Source organism: Anoplopoma fimbria, chromosome 1, assembly GCF_027596085.1.
Source record: "Anoplopoma fimbria isolate UVic2021 breed Golden Eagle Sablefish chromosome 1, Afim_UVic_2022, whole genome shotgun sequence".
Taxonomy (NCBI): domain Eukaryota; kingdom Metazoa; phylum Chordata; class Actinopteri; order Perciformes; family Anoplopomatidae; genus Anoplopoma; species Anoplopoma fimbria.
Genome location: NC_072449.1, coordinates 12,274,582 through 12,279,574, shown reverse-complemented (window position 1 = coordinate 12,279,574; position 4,993 = coordinate 12,274,582). Strand labels below are relative to the sequence as shown.

The following is a 4,993-nucleotide window of genomic DNA, read 5'->3' as shown; positions in this document are numbered from 1 at the left end:
GAAAGGAGGTTTGCTCCATGGTATAATCCTCAAACCCGCGATTTAAAGCAAATATCGCGAAAACTTGAAAGGATATGGCGTTCCACCAATGTGGATGAAGCGCGGTTAGTCTGGCGAGACAGTCTTAAAATAATTTATAATCTACTGCCCTCAACCAGTACCGATCGATCCACAGCTGTAGAACCTGAAATATATTTAGATGGCTTTTCTCCCATCGACCTTCAACAATTGACTTTAACTATTTCTAAGTCTAAACCTTCCACCTGTCTCTTAGACCCGATTCCGACTAGGCTGCTTAAGGAAGTTTTACCTTTAATTAGCAACTCCTTATTAGAAATTATCAATCTGTCTTTACTGACGGGCCATGTACCACAGGCCTTCAAACTAGCTGTAATTAAACCTCTTCTTAAGAAACCTACTCTAGATCCAGAGGTGTTGGCTAACTATAGACCTATATCTAACCTTCCGTTCCTCTCTAAGATCCTTGAGAAAGCAGTAGCAAATCAGCTCTGTGACTTTATGCATAACAATAGTTTATTTGAGGATTTTCAGTCAGGATTTAGAGTGAATCATAGCACAGAGACGGCACTGGTGAAAATTACCAATGACCTTCTAATAGCTTCAGACAAAGGACTTGTCTCTGTACTTGTATTGCTAGACCTTAGTGCTGCATTTGATACCATTGATCACCAAATCCTATTACAGAGATTGGAGCATCTAATAGGCATTAAAGGAACCGCACTTAGCTGGTTTAAGTCGTATTTATCAGACCGATCTCAGTTTGTATATGTAAACAATGAAAGCTCGATGAAAACCAGGGTTAGTCACGGAGTTCCACAGGGGTCTGTTCTTGGACCTATTTTATTTACTTTATATATGCTTCCCTTGGGGAATATTATCAGAAAACACTCAGTAAACTTTCATTGTTATGCAGATGATACCCAGTTGTATCTATCAATTAAGCCAGACGAAACTAACCAGTTCTCTAGACTTCAAGCATGTCTTACGGACATAAAAACCTGGATGACCTGTAACTTTTTAATGTTAAACTCTGAAAAAACAGAAGTTATCCTACTAGGTCCAGATCACCTTCGAATTCAATTATCTAACGATATAGTTTCTCTAGATGGCATTGCTCTAGCATCCAGCACTACCGTTAAGAACCTTGGAGTTATCTTTGACCAGGATCTGTCTTTTAACTCTTATATAAAACAGATCTCAAGGACAGCCTTTTTCATTTACGTAACATTGCGAAAATCAGGCAAATCCTGTCTCAAAGTGATGCAGAAAAACTAGTTCATGCATTTGTTACCTCTAGACTAGATTACTGTAACTCCTTATTATCAGGCTGCTCTAATAGGTCTCTTAGATCTTTACAGTTGATCCAGAATGCTGCAGCACGTGTTCTAACAAAAACTAAGAAAAGAGATCATATTACTCCAGTATTAGCTTCTCTGCACTGGCTCCCTGTTAAATCAAGAATAGAATTTAAAATTCTTTTACTTACCTACAAAGCTCTAACTGGTCAGGCACCGTCTTATCTTAAGGAACTTATAGTTCCATATTACCCAACTAGAGAGCTGCGCTCAATCAATGCAGGGTTACTTGTGGTTCCTAGAGTATATAAAAGTAGGATGGGAGCCAGAGCCTTCAGTTATCAGGCTCCTCTTCTGTGGAACCAGGTTCCAGTTTCAGTCCGGGGGGCAGACACACTCACCACTTTCAAGAGCAGGCTTAAGACCTTCCTTTTTGATAGCGCTTATAGTTAGGGCTGGTTCAGGTTCGCCTTGGTCCAGCCCCTAGATATGCTGCTATATGCCTAGACAGCCGGGGACTACCTAGGATACGCTGAGCTCCTCTCCTCTTCTCTCCCTCCTTCTTTATGTATTAATCTCCTATTTATGCACATTACTGATTTTGCTTCTTCCCCGGAGTTCTTGTGCTTTCTCGCCTCGCAGGTTCCCAGGAGTCGGGGTTATATTTGGACTGTCATCGTGCCACCGACTGAGGCCCTGCTGACACCCACTACTACTACCACTATCATTATTAGTCACATTACTATTATTATTGCCTGTACTATTACGCTTATTGACTTGCTTCTACCCTGGAGTCTTTGTGCTTTCTCGCTTCGCAGGCTTCTATAAATCGTGGCTGTACCTGGACCGTGGATGTGCATCCTGCTACGGCCCTGCTGACACCGACTGCTACCACCATTATTATTATTACTAGTCACATTACTATTACTATTACCTGTACCATTAAGCATTTTAGCTTTACTTCCACCCTGAAGCCCTTTTGCTTTCTCGCTCTGCAGGTTTCCATGAATCGTTGTGGTACCTGGACCGTAGTCGTGCCTCCTGCTGTGAGCCGACTGACACCCACTGCTACTTCGATTATTATTATTAGTCACATTACTATCCCTATTTTCATGGCTATAATTCTACTGTAATAATTGCTGCTGTTATTATATGTAGTCTTATTATATGAATCATTTATGTCATATACATTGAATGTGTTGTATCTAAGAACTGTTATGCTGCTCATTCTGTACACATGACATCTATTGCATTCTGTCCATCCTGGGAGAAGGATCCCTCCTCTGTCGTTCTCCCATAGGTTTCTTCCTTTTTTCTCCCTGTTAAAGGGGTTTTTTAGGGGAGTTTTTCCTGTGCCGATGTGAGGGAAGGACAGAGGATGTCGCATGTGCACAGATTGTAAAGCCCTCTGAGGCAAATTCGTAATTTGTCAAATGTTTTGCTAAAAAATACAAGCATACAGACTCTGTCAGGTCATTTAGTGGATATGTTTAATGATTTATTATTTCACATCATTATCAGGGGAGAGCGCGAACGCAGTCCCCCACTACCACAAATTATGCAGTCGAGATTCCCACATTTGGGGAATTCGCAGAGGTCAGCTCAGCCGGAGTGCAATGGCTAAGCCTCGCCCTGGGTGAACCACCTTCTTGATCATGGTATCTCCCCTGCCAGGTAAGTATGAGTTGTACACATCAGAGACAGGGAAGTATTTCACAGACACACCATGCTGACTGATGGTGCTGACTATGTAGATATTACCGGAAATCACAGACTAGAAGGGGTCTAATAACCTTAAGGAGTTTAATATGGGGAAAGTCATGTGTTGTAGGGCTGACAAAGATTATCTACATTTTACTTGAGAAATAAGGGTTATGTTTCCCATCATGCAATGCTGTATTTTCATAACAAAAGCCAAACTAAAATCACCAGCTGTATCTACTTGACTGCAACAAATGAGTAACAGCTCCACAGCAAATTCAGAGGAGACAAAGATAAATCAAACTGCAATCAAAAGTAATTTGATCCACATTTGAAATACAGAGGAAAGAATAAAATCACACATGTGTTGTCTCCATAGACTGGAGATTTTCTCCCATTCAAACCACTTCCTGATTCTTTGTTTACTGCTGGTAAGCTTCTGATATACTGCCACCTAGTGGTCTGGAGTGTGAATAACACGAGTGGTTTTGCAAATATAAACAATACAGTTAAAGAAAAAAACTCAACATGATTACCTCCATGAAGGATTTAATGCAGGTCTGTTGTTTTAGACTGCATCAGGTTAAGATAGCTGAACCTGATGAAAGTGGTTGAATATAATCTCTGTTTCTGTGTATAGATAACAGCAAAAGGAAAATTATATTATATAACCTTTGGTGTGTGTGTGTATAATACTTTTGGGAAATGAGCAGTACTATGAAGCCTAACGACGGACTGAATCATTGTGAATAATTGAAAGTTTTACATTTTTCCACATATATTGAGGGGACTGTGAACTCAGCACTTTAACAGACGTCTTAGTTCAGTTACTTTAATAGCAACATACATTTAGCTTAATACAGCTTAACAGCTGGTTTGGCAGATTGTCATTATTTGTGAGAAACTAACACAACACCGATAAAACGATATTATTTCTAAGATTTGTCTTTAAACACGTTTATGGGGTGCACCGTTCCTGGAGGTACTGCAATACCAGGTCGATGCGTGGAGTGGACGGAGCAAGCCCCTATTCCATCTCCCTATTCCAAAAATCAATTTAATATATGGTCCCCGGGTAGGGGACGTATCAGATATTAAACTGATAAGAACAGATACTACACTTGATCTTAGCCAAAAGGCCGAGAAGCGATACCATTTTACTGTCGGAGCAGAGGAACTCATTCTCCGCACAGTTAGTCTCACTGATGGGTCGGGAACTGAACCACAACGTTTTGGTTCAACACATGAAACAGGATCATTATAATATATATCAGATTTGGGATAATCTACCAATTCTGCTGTTTAGTTTAAGATACTTTACATTTAACTTGTGTTCACAAATGCGCCTTCTTGTTTCTTCCTGGACACGTGGTACGCTTTCGTCCAATAGGAAGTAGAAACCCGATAAATATAGTTAGAGACACGCTGGGATAAATATTATGTTCATACAAGTATATTCTTTATTAAATACCGTGTAAGACACTTTTGTGTTTAAGTAAAGTAATGTTCAAATTCAATCCAAAACGTCCAAAGAGAATGAAGACAGACACACGTGTCCTGTCGTCTCTGAGGTTTCAGCCTCTCCAGTCTTCGTGGATTGATGATCACGTGGTCAAAACGTCAACAACGTCACCAGCGTCCTGAGACATGTTGTTCAACAATCTTAACTTCTGAATTAACTCGTGTTGTTATATGACGGCAGAGACCAACATGGACACGTGTCGTTAAGAAACGTTGACGTCAGTAACGCGTCATGAGACGTCATGGAGGAGAAGTGACGTCAAGCCGCTGTGACGGCGGCTAGAAGCCAGTCTGGACTCCTGTCAGCTAAAACCAGCAGGACACCCCGATGAACAAGTGTTTACAGGACTGCACTGTTACTATGCAGAGTTAAACTGTAGCATAAAAACAAACACTTTTACTTTGACATGCTAGTTCAGAGCTAGCATTAACTAGCTAACAGTTAGCTAGCATTA

General features: G+C 40.6%; 2 non-coding genes across 2 annotated transcripts; both read right to left on the bottom strand.

Moving 5' to 3' along the window:
- Positions 1-2,834: 2,834 nt before the first annotated feature.
- LOC129097868 (U1 spliceosomal RNA) lies at positions 2,835-2,998 on the bottom strand. The gene has a single exon (XR_008531565.1). It is a non-coding gene; the product is annotated as a U1 spliceosomal RNA (small nuclear RNA).
- Positions 2,999-3,977: 979 nt separating this feature from the next.
- On the bottom strand, positions 3,978-4,168 carry LOC129097831 (U2 spliceosomal RNA). Its single transcript, XR_008531560.1, has one exon. It is a non-coding gene; the product is annotated as a U2 spliceosomal RNA (small nuclear RNA).
- Positions 4,169-4,993: the final 825 nt, after the last annotated feature.